Genomic DNA, 15000 nt, shown 5'->3' with positions numbered 1-15000 from the left:
CTACATTGTTTGGTTTCGTAAACTCCTCAGCGATATCGAAAGTGAGGGAATTATTAGGCAAATCCAGACCATCATTTTTTCTTGCACCTGTATTGAGGATGGTTCTTTTCCTATTGTCTACTGAAGGAAAAGAGCTTCACATCTGCATCCCACTTACTTCCATTGGGGAACAGGAAACAATTAAGTATACTGCAGTGTGTCTCGACTAATCACCTCATATTCTTTCACCTTCTCTTTTACTTTAGCCGCTTCAATTTCACTAGTATTTCCTGCATGACTGGCATTTCTATTTTGTTTCGTGATTCTATCATCAACAGGGATGACACAAGTACGTCATTTTCTATTGCTAGACATTTAACATTTCCAATATATCTTATTTCTCACTGATTCATCTTTAATATGAAGGTATGCATCCTAACACAATTTCTTCTTTACTTTTACGGTTTTTACAAACTTGAATTCATCTTGATGTGTCAAGTTTTCCAGAAATCAAGATGAAAAAAATAACTAAGAATAAGAAGGTTTAGAAAACAAAGTTATTAACGGCTATGATAACGGTACTTATCAATTGTTTTTAACGCTTTAGTATTTTAATGAACTAGAAATAAGTAGGTTAAGAAAATAGTTATCAACGGCTAAGATAAATGTATTTAGTGGTGGTTTTATAGCTTCAGTATTTTCAATGAATGTTTAAAGAATGTGGATTAGATTTCGAGTAGTTTAAAGAATGAATATCGCATATCAAGCAATCTATCTTTCGCGGAATTGATAGTTCAAGAATTAATTTTTCGAGCAATTAATTTCCAACAGTTTGTTTTCGAGCAATTGATTTCGAGCAATTTACGTGGTCATTAGTAAAAGGTTAAAATATTTAATAATTTTTTTTTTTGAGCGAATCGGAGAAAAAGCTTGATGAATCAGAAGGGATTAAGGAGTTTAATGTAGCCTTACCTATCTAGGTAACTAACCTCTCCTCATCAGACTGGAAGGATTGGTAGCTGCATACAGTGCCAAGCAAGAAGAAGAAAAGCAGAATAGCGAGGTGGAATAGATTGAGCTACATTCCCATGAATTGGTTGACCAGGAGGGTAAGGAAGCTGGCTGGATTACTAACTCTTCTTCCATGACGTTGCATTTTACAGTTAGCCCTGGTTTGCAGGGAATCTAGCATACCTGACTTTGGCACTGGATTCTATCCAATCGGTTTTAACTATACTGTATATTTGTATGTTTTCATTGTAGAGGAAACAAATATTTATGCAAAACAGCACCCTGCAGGTATATAACCTTTGTCCCCCTAATTACTGGTTCCAGCGAGAGCAAAGAATCACTCAGTATCTGGGCCTCGATGTTCTTATGATGGTCATTCATTGTTTAAAGGCCATTCATGAATGACAGAGGCAAGAGACAGTGTCATTGCCTTACTTAACAGGATAATGCCCTAGAGCAGCCATTCCAAACCGGGTTTCAACAGAAATTTAGGGATCTGAAAGCTATTGCCAGGGGTTCCGTGAAAATTCATGTTTTATTCAATTATTTTCTATTGATATATTATTTTTCTTTGTTAAACTTGCCGTGAGAAATCGCAGGCCTATTCTTTTTATCATAACATATAAAGCAAAATTTAACTTTCTTCAATTTTCATAAAGGTAGGTATTACAAATGACGGCGAAATGGTTTGCACTATAGACAAGCAGTGGGGGTTTGAGGCGGCATGGGTCATTAAGCATACTCATATCGCATCGATTAACAGATTTCAAATGTGTTATAAGCTGATCAGTTAGGACATCTGTAGTCCTGCTTTCATTCCATAATTAATTAGTCTACCTTGAACAGACTAAGCAACGGTTCTTTAGTAATCCTGAAAGGCTGAGATTTTGAAATATTTATAAAGGAAGCATTCAATTGGATATATATATATATATATATATATATATATATATATATATATATATATATATATATATATATATATATATATATATATATATATATATATATATATATATATATATATATATATATGGGATACGACCCTTTCGTCTAAAGCACTTTGGTCTAAAGCACTTTGGTCTAAAGCACTTTGGTCTAAAAGCACTTTAGTCTTAAAGCATATTCGGCTAAATAATCTTTTTGGAATTTTCTTTTACCTAATGACTAATTTGGCATAAAGGAATTTCGGGTAATAACCATTCTTCCTCGTTAAGTTTTTTTGGTATAAAGACTCGTTTATGTTACAGCAAAGTTTACATTACAAAAAATACTTTCTTGGTTATTTAGTTTCAGCTCGAACCCCCAAAATGGAAACTACTATAAACTTCGTTAAAACCACGCGAGGAAAAGATAAATTATGGTACAATGGTTATTATTACACGAGGAATAACGCAACCAAAACAGTTTCTTATTGGCGATGTGAGTATCGGATGTGTCTCGGTCCAAGCCATTATTTTCAGTACATGAAAGGAATGTTTATGAACTTACACTCGCAGGTAACGCTCGTACGATAGATTCAGTTGAAGCATGGCATAGACAATTTGGTGTATTAGTTCGATCTCATTCAAATTTATATAATGTTCTGGATGCTCTAGGAAGAGAAGAACAAATCGACAAAACAAGAATATCTCAACTTACCGTAGGAGCAAACCCAAAGAAACCAAATACCAAAGTAGCAAGAAGAGAGCAAAGAACTTACAATGTTGTTAATGATTACCAGAATCGTTTATTGGAAGATTACCTCAGAAGCATTGCACATAATTTGAGTTCTTTTTAAATACTGTCTCTTATTTACATTTTTATAAATTTTTACTTGTTTTTGTTTCGCAAATTTCTGTATTGCATTATAAGTATTTTAATTACTTTTCTTGTAATAGTTAAGATTTTATCTTTAATTATATGAATTTATATCTTAATAAAACATTTTTATTACTTTTGAATTTTTATCATTTTACCTTTTTATGCATTTTATGTATTTTAGACCAAAGTGCTGTAAGACCAAAGTGCCTTTAGACCAAAGAGCTTTTAGACCAAAGTGCCTTTAGACCAAAGAGCTTTTAGACAAAAGTGCCTTTAGACCAAAGTCCTTTTAGACAAAAGTGCTTAAGACGAAAGTGTTTTAGACGAAAGTGTTTTAGACGAAAGTGTTTTAGACGAAAAGTCCTAGACCCATTTATATATATATATATATATATATATATATATATATATATTATATATATATATATATATATATATATATATATATATATATATATATGAGAGAGAGAGGGAGAGAGAGAGAGAGAGAGAGAGGAGAGAGAGAGAGAGAGAGAGAGAGAGAGAGAGAGAGAGAGAGAGAGAGAGAGAGAGAGAGAGAGAGAGATAGAGGGGGGGGGGACTTTTCCTCTCTTCGCTCCTCTAAGCCTGATGAGGGATTCATCCCAGTTTGGTTGGGTACTGCTAGGGTGCCACAGCCCACCCTCCCCTTTATCTACCACAAATGAAGTTTCATATGGTGAATCCCCTACTGCTGCTACCTCACCGGTCACCAAGGCGACCGGAGGAAGCAGCAGGGCCTAGCAGAACTGTGTCACAATCGTTTGCCATTCATTCCTGTTTCTTGCACACTCCCTTGGCTCTCTCACATCTATCCTTCTATAAACCAAATCTTTCTTCACTCCATCCATCCACCCAAACCTTGGCCCTCCTCTTATACTTCTCCCACCAACTCTAACATTCATCACCTTCTTCAGCAGACAGCCACTATCCATTCTCTCTACATGACAAAACAGTTTCCATATAACATAAACTCTTCAACATGATTATCATAGTTTATGAATATTCTTAAAATTAGCTTACTTTTTTAATATAATTTTTACATTTCTTTATTTTTAAGATCCTTTTCAGTATTGCATAGACATTCTGTTTACATAGTGAAAATTTTCATTCATTCCTCAACATAATGCAATTAACCAGAGGTTTGGCTGTACTGAGCAATGAATTATATTTTCTTAACAGGTGTGTTAATCATGCCCCCCCCCCAGCCTAAAGATTCAAGATTGACAGCAGTTTTGTCATTCCCGGTATACATACTCACAAACCTCCAGGAATATTACACAAGGATATTCTTAGCCAATAACCATGCATGTTGTCACAGTTGGAGAATGGAGTCCCTGTCCACCTCTATACATACACAATAGAGAGAAGACCATGTGATGGACATAGTGAAAATTATGATAAGTTATTAGGGATCTATGCAGTTGTATGCGTAGCATAACAATTTACCCCTTATAAAAATATAGGAGCAATGATGTAATGTTTATGTGCGAGCAATGAAAAAAGGCCTTTTTCAGGAAGACGATATAAATAACACAAAATTACATCTTCACACAAACAGAGAGAGAGAGAGAGAGAGAGAGAGAGAGAGAGAGAGAGAGAGAGAGAGAGAGAGAGAGAGAGAGAGAGAGAGAGCTTAATATGGAGGGAGAGTACTAAATTTCAAACTTAAAAGTGATTGCAAATGATTCCAGTATACTAAAGCTATGTAAATAGGAAGTAACTAAAAGAATTAAAAGGTTACGATTTAGATGTAAACCTTTCTCAGACAAGAATAGGATTAGTCTGACACGCAGTATCAGGTAATCCGTAGCCATTAAGTTTATAAGATTGTTTTCTCCTATCTTCATTTAGCGGTCATTAAGGTACGAACTGAGGAGTCCGATTTTTTTTTTTTTTTTTTTTTTTATACGAAGCATTGAGATGAGAACGTCTCTCAACTGTCACTTTAGTGTGGGTCAACTATACCAGTGGTGTACCTGGGGCTTCACCCGAGGTAAGATCAGGGTAGTCCTTTTGTCATCAAGCACCACAGGGATCGAGAGAATTTCTGCAGCGTTTCAAGTATTTTTCGACGGAAAAAAAGGAATGGCTGTCCTTAGTTTAATGTTTCTAAAAAAACTATTCCTACAACCAATGAGAGAGAGAGAGAGAGAGAGAGAGAGAGGAGAGAGAGAGAGAGAGAGAGAGAGAGAGAGAGAGAGAGAGAGCAGTTTTTGGTAAAGGAAAAAGAAAAACACGAGGCCTTCTTTGTAGCATACGCGGAAAATTTATAAGGAAACACGCTCTTATAAATGCTTATTTCAAGATTTGATTGACGTCGATGATGAAAATGAAATTCAACTGAACCCATAAATTACGATATCAGATTTGGAACTATGTGTAATCCAATTAATGATGAAAACTTCTGTTTAATGATTCGATATTTATTTGGCTTGGCATCTCTGCCATCAAATAAGATTTTGGAAGCTTTCGAAGCTTTAAAATCACATTTTTCAGAAGAAGCGGAGGATATTGTAATGTGCTTTGAAAATAATTACTTGATGTAATGCCGGTGCTATCCGTTACCTACCATTATTTTCTCCTATTATGTGGTCAGTACAAGACTCCATGCAATTAGGAATTCCACTCACGCAGAATATAGTATAACCATGACATAGGAGGTGGGAAAAACGTCATTGGAAGAGCTCATAGGAAGCTGTATAGCATAATCGAAGAGTTACGAAAGGAGGAGCCACCCGTTAACAATCAACTTGAAAGTGCTCATTGAGGTGAAGAATCTCCTAAACGATAAAGAATTTTTTTTTTTTGTTTGTTTATGAAGAACAGATCGCCCAGGTGATGACTGAACGTGGAAATAAAACGTTTTCAGATTATCTTCGAGGAACAGCGCACAATTTTTCTCTTTAATAATTTCATAAAGTTCTTTATTTTTCAGCACTTCATGGCAAAAACAGTTAAAATCTTTTGCTTATACAATGTCACCTGATGTTTCTGTTTAGTTTTGAACCTATTTTTTTATTATAAATATTGATTACAATCGAGTGGGTTAGTTAGCTTACTAACTAGCTCTTTTTTATGTAAGATTTTGTAAATAAATTCTTTGAAATTGCCAGCTCGGAAATTATTTTAAGAAAACAAATTGATTAACACCAGTAAATAAGCGCTAAAAAAGGTAATCTCTCTCTCTCTCTCTCTCTCTCTCTCTCTCTCTCTCTCTCTCTCTCTCTCTCTGATATTCATCAAAGCTTCGGATAAAGATATTGCAATACGTGGAATTTGGTCATGGGTTGGATCAAGGCAATGGCGCTTATTTTGATAAAATCTGTTTGACTGCTGGACCGTGGCTGTTGAACAGAAAACAAGTTGTAGGGATTATGGCTATCCGGATCTTGAGAGAGAGAGAGAGAGAGAGAGAGAGAGAGAGAGAGGAGAGAGAGAGAGAGAGAGAGAGAGTATGTAGGGAAAGTGTTTGAGTGTGAGAAACATTATAAAAATGCCATATACTACTCCTCTTACTAATATATCACCAATATCTGACTCTTCATTAATAGCATAAAGTATATCAGTTGGATGTCTAGTAAAGTGAGTCAAACTACATTATCAATGAATGGGAGATCCTTCAGTAATGACGTTTTACTAGCATCTACTTATGAAGCTGATAGATCTAGTTAATTTTCTCTTTAAATTTCTTTGATTTACTCTGATAAGGGCCTTAATTATCAGCATTAGATATCAATGCATATTTTCTATCAATTATGATGCGCCTTCAATTAACTATTTCCAATATCCGACTCATGTCAGAGGGTTTAGAAGGATTCCATCATCAAAAATAATTGGACACAGCCCTGAAATTCGCACTAGATGATACCCAATTAACTGCCAAGGTCAACGAAAGCATATTGGAATCTGGAAACACTTGCACTTGCACTAACGGGCGAGGGTGAGGGGGAAATTTATCCATTTGCAATTCAATCTACTAAAATTTGAATGCAAAAGTAGGGGTGCTGGGAATATTATTTATGACCACCCTATTAACATGTGACTTAAACTTTATATTACCTTTTGGGCAATCAAAAATATTTGTATTCTGAACGTTTGTGTTTTGTACTGAAAAGCTCATTTGACCAGCCGAAAAAAAAAAAAAAGAAAATTATCTCTCTCTCTCTCTCTCTCTCTCTCCTCTCTCTCTCCTCTCTCTCTCTCTCTCTCTCTCTCTCTCTCTCTCTCTCTTACTTTACTTTACTTACTTTACTTGTCCCTTATGTTTTACAGTAGGTAGTAGGTTGGCCAGGGCACTTACACCCCGTTGAGATATTACCGTTAGAGAGTTATGGAGTCTTTCTACTGGCCAGACTGTACTACATTGGATCTTTCTCTCTGGTTACGGTTCATTTTCCCTTTGCCTACTCACAGACAGCGAATAGTCTGAGTTATTCTTTACACATTCTCCTCTGTCCTCATACACCTGACAACACTGAGTTTACCAACCGATTCTTCATCACTCAAGGGGTTAACTACTGCACAGTAACTGTTCAGGGACCACTTTCCTCTTGTTAAGGGTAGAAGAGATTCTTTAACTATGGGCAGCAGCTCTTCTAGGAGAAGGACACTCCAAAATCAAAACATTGTAGTACCATAGCCTCTGAACCATGGTCTTCCACTATCTTGGGTTAGAGTTCTCTTGCTTGAGGGTACACTCGGGCACGCTGTTCTGTCTTGCTTCTCTTCCTCTTGTGTTGTTAAAGTTTTTATAGTTTATATAAGAGATATTCATTTCAATGTTGTTACTTTTCTTAAATTTTTATTTTTCCTGGTTTCCTTTCCTTACTGGGCTATTTTCCCGTTTGGAGCCCCTGGGCTTATAGCATCCTGCTTTTCCAACTAGGGTTGTAGCTTAGCAAGTAATAATAATAATAATAATAATAATAATAATAATAATATTAATAATGATAATAATATACTCGTACAGAAATAGTAAGTGAAGTAGCTGAAATATTTTTTAACAACTTACTTTTCTTAGTAAATTACATGATCTTGTCATTAAATTACCCATTTAACAATAACGAGCATCTGGACCAAAAATGATTGTTTTTTAACAGAATTTGATTGTGTTTACTCTGTATATCTACTTTCTTTCTATATAATTCCTAATATGCGCAGGGAGCGAAAGTAATAAATGATGACGTAATTAGGCAGATGTAAGAAATTTTTACCCCTAAAAATATAGTACACGGTACTGTGAAACAGACTGCAACATCTGTATCACTAGATCATTAACACTTTAGGAGAGACTTGTCTCTGCCAAGAAATATAGAAGAAACACAGCAAAGAATATGAGTCATTACTTCATTCTTCTGCGCTTTTATTGCCTCTATCCCTTTCGTGTCTGTGTTACTGGAGAAACTCTTGCCGTCTCTTTTCTTCTTTATATTTCTTTACTAGTTTCCTTCCGGTTGCAACTGTAAACCCCTCACTCTTTATTACTTTTTATATATCACACGCTGATATCAGTGAGCCTCAAATTGTAATAGTCTCTTTTACATGACATGCACAACTAAGCTTCACTTATTCATAGCATTTTTTGAGAATAGCAAGTCGTGTGTGAATCATAATGAAAATAAGGTACTATCCTCCTTCCTTGTAAACTCTGCTAAAAGTATATTTACTGTATTCCTTAGCAATTTTAGCGGCAATGATTACCATAGTACTCTAGGAATTAATTATGAAAATGAATGAATAAACATGTCTGTAAATACTTATATGCAACAAGAAGGAAGAAGGTGGTCTTACTGTATTTGACTGTATGACTTAATAACATTATCCTGAACTGGTTTTCGAGGGGTTACGTTTATGATGAGGGAAACCAAAGTATACTAACATACTTTTCTTTAAAAGGAAGAAGAGATATGCTACTTCCATCGCTAGTCCTTACTATATCTTGATCTTGTTAAAAGGAGTGAAACATTTTCTTTTCTTGACAGAAATTTATATCACTTCTTTGAATTATAGTAGAAGTTAATATATATTTCATATATATTAAACGTATATGACAAAGATATAGATTTTAGGCCCTTGTATAATGTTCTTACTTTAAAAAATAAATGACTTATGATTAATCTATCCACGAGTAACACTTTGTGCTGGTATATGAAATCTTAAAGAGAATGAATTACATGCCTCCTACTTTCGTAAAAGTATAAGGCCCTGTTTTTAACTGGATTATACTTCTGATAGAATCCATTTGTGGCTTTTTAATAAATAGTAACATTGGATTTATTCATCTTGACTTTTGTCTAAACTAAAAAGCAAAACAGAACCGAACCTTGTTATTTTAATCTTTATCTTGTTTCGGATAACTATACGGTCATGTCATGACAACTACAAACCATGTTAACGAACTATTACACAGCCAAAATTTCATGCAGGAAAAGGCGTTTTCGTTTTCATATTTTCAGTGTTTGCTCGCCGATTTCATTACACGATCGGGAGCGATTTCTTCGAGCGGTGGAAGAACCATTTAATCAGGCGATCAGTTGATCACCACCAAAATATCACAAACAGTCAGCCTCAGCTCTGCTCCCAGACTGATCCCGCTCAGGATCCAGCTACTCCCGCTCGGAAGACCGTTCTCGCGGCTCAGGGAATACCACAGGTACCCTGGTGGCCGTTTTTTTTTTCGGCGGTCACTGAAGAAATCTGTCGAAATTTTCGGGTGTCACTGAAGAAATCTGCCGACATTTTTGGCTGTAACTACGAAGAGAGGCTGCCATGAATGGGTATATCCAAGATGGAATAAGATAAGGTGAGTTACCTAGCGGTCCCGTTTTCTACACTCACGCGCATGACGTCACCTGGATATTTCAGCCAGGCGACATATAGGCGGGAAATATGCAGGTTTTTTTTTTTTTTTCTTTTTTTAACAGGCGTTCTTGTTTTCTTTTGCGTTGACAGATTCATAATGGTTATGTTTGTAATATATGGTTGCTCCAATTCTTATAAGACCACTATAACTGTTGGTGGTGAAAAGTAAATAGATTTTCCCGTTTCCCAAAAGATGCAGAACTACGTAAGAAGTAGGTGAATATATGCAAAGAAAATGATGGTTTCAATGCCAAATATGCAGTAATTTGTTCGTCACATTTCCAACCTAATGATTTTTCCAGAAACCATAGGCACGAGTTGCTCAATTGTTGCCCTAAGACTGCCATACTAACATAAAATCTTTATAATAATGTAATTACTATTGGGGTTCGGGTAAGCCTATCACTAATATATCGTCACTTTAGTTTCATTTACTAGGCATATGTTGCATTTAGCATTTTGGGCAACTAGGTGAACTGTATATGAATAGGCTCACTTAAAAATAAAACACGAGAATATATGGATATATCAATCATATTCCTCATCCAAGTAAATATTTAGCTACGATGGGAAGAATGTTTCTGAAGATGAGAGAGAGAGAGAGAGAGAGAGAGAGAGAGAGAGAGAGAGAGAGAGAGAGAGAGAGAGAGAGAGAGAGAGAGAGAGAGAGAGAGAGAATTTTACAAGAAAATTTTTCGTATGTATAAATACTATCATTTAAGCTTCAGATTATAATAAATAATAAATTTTGTTGCTTCGAAATTTTTGAAAAGTTTTCGTCTCGGCAGAACCACCCCATCTAATCAACTTGATTCAAAATTATTTAAAAGACTATGGTTTTCAGGTTAGAGATAAAATCATTGTCTCAAAATTTATGTAAAACATCGTACCTTTATCAGTAAATAATCTCAAAATATACTACAAAATTAATGAGTCACTTGAACGTGTGAGGTTATAAACGTCAATGTGAGAAACAGCAGTTCAGCCACTCACTTCCTTAGTGGCTTATTCCATCAAATTTTGTAGTAACAAAGGCTTATTGAAATGACAGTTTTGTAATGAAACATCGGATCTTATATCTTTGATTTTTAGTTTGTTTGGCTTGAATAACTTGTAAATGAAGTATGTCGTAAAGAAAGGTAGAGGTGCTTTCTCGAGCTGTCCACGTCAAGTTGAAATAGATGCTATATTTTGTTATTAATGCTAAAGTGAAAGGCAAAAAGGTTTCGTCCCATTAAAAGGATTATCGTTTAACACGTTGCATGGTCTGTAAGGATTACAGTTCTTGATAAAAAGACGGCTATGTCAAGACACAGTCGAACATCCCTTTTCTTACATAAGACAAAGTGGTCATTGCCACGGTCATCCGTAACCTTTGGAGTTTCAATATATACTACGGTTATACATAGTAGGTAAAGAGAATAATTAACGAGTTAAGGTCTTAATGTTTGTAATAATGATGAAGCTACTGTACATCTTGTGTCATTACAGAGTGCTTAAATATAAGTGGTTCATGTCAAAGGTTAAATATTGCTCCCAATCATCTAGATTCCGAGTTATATATCTCTGAGTGTCTCATGAAGCACCTTCTTTCTGTTAACAATGAGACCGAGGCAGGAAAACCAAGTAAAAGATTTAAGAGAGATAAAACCTGAAACACTGATAGGATATGAGTCCTTAAGTTCTTTGATGGGAGGGTTCGTGGCTTTTAAATTTAGAAATAAGTATATATCATTAATCTCAGTTTATGTAGATGAAAGTCGATAATAGGATATCCCTTGTAAAGAAAAAGGTATTATATAGGTCATGTAATCATTTTAGAGAAAATCTACATATATGCAATATCTATTCAAAATTTCCCATGGTCATGGTCTAAAACCAGGAGTCAAAGCCGTTTCATATCTTATTGATATATTCAAAGCCACCAATATTGATGTTCCCGAGGAGGTAATGAGATTTTTATTATTAGAAGTTGGCTAAATTTTAGAATGGAAATAAACTAAGAAAGAAAATGTTTATAGAAAAGTTATGAAAAAAAGATAAAAGAAATTATTCAGTAATATTGAAAATTTATTTCATTGAAACGAGAGAGAGAGAGAGAGAGAGAGAGAGAGAGAGAGAGAGAGAGAGAGAGAGAGAGAGAGAGAGAGAGAGAGAGAGCGAGAGAGAGAATGATTATATTAAGATTTTTAATGAAATATAGGAATAAAATTTTTGTCATGCGTGAATTTTTATTTCCATTGCTATTATATTCCCTATCATAATATGTATTTTGGTATTATAGTCATAAAGACATTAATATCAGCCTAATTTCATAAATGCAATGTCCGGAATCCAAAAATAGGCGCAAATAATAAGGCTGTTTGTACATGACGGCTCTCAAATAAACGCTCAGAACTCTCCAGGTGACGTCACAGAGCACAGCCGAGCTCCCGGCACCATGCGCGGTAACTCACCTTATCTTATTCCATCTTGGGTATATCAAGATCTTCATTTGTTGGTTCTGCTACAGCAAGAAGCACCAACCATGTCAAACATTCTGTCACCCAGACAGGAGGCCTTGCAAGGACTGTCAATCCTATTATGGCAACAGGCAGACTCTCATAATGCATGCACTTAGTTATGTAGCCCAGTTTGGAAGGACTCTTGACTGGGCCTGTGTTAACCACAAGATATGGTGCAGATGTGACGACTGCAACCTGTTCCATGACGTTTTATATCGACTGGTCACCAGGAGAAACAGGGAACCCCCTTTGTATAAGAGGGCACTCCTTCCAAGGATTTATGACATCGAATATCCTCACTTCCATCCCCCAGGAGTTCTACAAAGAATGTTGAAGACTCTAGGAAGGCCACCCAAATGGCCCCTGTTACCAGTCCCGGATGAGGATCGTGATCCGGACTGTTTGATGGCCTTGCTTGGCAGGGGAGGGCCTAATCAAGTCCCTCACAGTTCCCCCCCTGCCCCCACAGCAGAAGCCTGAGAAAAAGGAAAAATTAGGAACCAGCAGTAGCTGCCCCTTCTTCTCCAGATCCCGGTCCCAACCCAGAGAAGAAGCCACCTGCAAAGAAACAGAAAAGTGGATCAACAGTGGAACCACCTACTACTACATCCACTGCCACCCCACCTGGTTATTAAAGATCCTCCCATGGACCTCGACCCTTCTGCAGAAAACTGAAAATCATCAGCAAGACTGCAATTGTACGCAGTGTCTTACACAGCTACTTGCAGAAGCCACTGCAACACTCCTTTCATCCACAGACCCTGCTCCTGAACTAACAGTATTCATTACAATTCAAGATCCTGAACCTGCTCCAGTACCACAGGAATCCCAGGAAATTTCTGCCACATCAAATACAACCATTGATCTGCCTCCAGAACCTCGTCCTAGCCCTATGAACCTAGGACTTCCACAGAAATTCAGGCTCCCTGCAGTGGAAGGATCACCATCCTATGCAGCAGCAGCAGCCATTGCAGCCTCAAACCCAGGAATAAAAATCACTGCCAGAGCCAACTTAAATGGTGACATAATCATCACCACAAAGGATCAGGATAGTGCCAGCCTTCTACACAACAAAGCCTCCTTGACCTACCTTGATGCTGTCAAGAGATTAATCAAAGCAATCGTCATCAATTACCTAGTCAACATGTCACTGTCATTCATAACTGACTGCAGTCACGATGCCAAGGCTGAGAGACGTTTGGGCAGCCACAAGCAGCCCACCACAAGTGTCACAGTCACTTTCATTAGCCCTATCCCAAAGACACTGGACCTTGGACTGTGGGGATCTTTCCCCACAAAGGACTTTACAATTGACCCATTCCGCTGCTTCAATTGTCACACTTAGGACACCACAAGGAGGACTGCAGAAACCCAGTATTCTGTGGAGTCTGCAGCCGCTGCCATGCAAACCAAGTGTGCATAGATGCATATGAAAATGGAGAAGAAACACGCTAAATGTCAGAACTGTGCTGGACCCCACCATGCTTGGAATAAGAAGTGTCCTGAGTTTCTCAGAAGAGTAGCAACACCACAGGCAGCCCCACCTACCTCTACAGCAGCAGCACCGCAGCAGCCGCCACAGCCTCAAAGGGCTCCACGTTCCAGGCCTCCTCGTCGCCCTTCCACTGAACCTGCTCCAGTTGCACCCATTCCTGTCATTGCTCAATCACCAGTCACAGTTCAAAACCCAGTTATCAACCTTTGTCCCAATCCTACCCAGATTCCTCCTTGTGACTCTACACTGTCCTCACTCATCTCCCAATTTGAGTTCTTACCTGTTGAAAAGCTGGTCCCCTTGATCCTACAGCTTGTACTTAAAGTCTGCTCCCTTGTTCAGAATCCCTCCAATATAATTCAATCCCTCCTCTCTCCGATGTAACCCCCCCCCCCTTGAGCAGGCATAAGCAGCTATGCTTTAAACTACTCTTTTTCTCTACTACTAAAGCTCCTTCCCTCCTCTCCCTGTCTCTTCTACTCACTGGGACTTGCTACTGTCACTACTTTAACCTATTACTAAAAGTTTTCACTTCGGTTACAGCATGGACTTGGTTTTACTGGTCCCCCTGGCGGTTATCCTCTTGGTTCTGAGCGGCCGCACCTCCCTACTTGCTGTTATGCTTAGGGAGCTGATCGATTGTAAGTCCGGGCAGGTGAGCTTGTTGTGTTGGAGCTTGCTGTTTGAGCGAACTGATTACCAGTTATTGAGTAGAGCAGATCTGCAAGGAGCTACTGATTAGAAAGAATAAGTGTCTCGAGAGCCAAGAACTTGCAATTGCGGAACCGACTGTAAGGTCAGCACTGCACGTATATGGGGCTATGACTTCAAAGTCTAAGAGCCCCAGTTCGGGCTTAATGCCCGGGCAATGTAGACCAACCAACAACAAACAATACAGAGTATACAGACCGAGTTGAAAATTCAAAGACAGTCACAATGGTAAGTTTGGCTCGTGCTGTGTCTATTTATGTAGACTATAGCGGATTAAATATGAAAAGAAATGGATTGGAATGATGTCAGGAAAATGTTTCAAGGTAAAGTATCTATTTTGAAGCTTTTTCAAAATTAAGATTCAAGATTAAAAACATTTATATTAATTATTATACAGTACTAGTGATTGATTCAAAATAATGTAAATTACTGCACAGGTGCGCATTTATAGAGACTCAACATTGAATTGTTTGAATAGAGAAATACTTTCTCTTAATTCTCGTCAAAGAAATATTATCTTCTCTCTTCAGAAGGGAATTATTCATCTGCTAGAAGACTATCACTGAAATTCAGGTCTTTAGTTGAAAGCCAAGTAATAGAAAAAAAATAATATAG

The sequence above is a fragment of the Palaemon carinicauda genome, chromosome 18, assembly GCF_036898095.1.
Source record: "Palaemon carinicauda isolate YSFRI2023 chromosome 18, ASM3689809v2, whole genome shotgun sequence".
NCBI classification, from domain to species: Eukaryota; Metazoa; Arthropoda; class Malacostraca; order Decapoda; family Palaemonidae; genus Palaemon; species Palaemon carinicauda.
Note: the sequence above shows the minus strand (reverse complement) of the source record.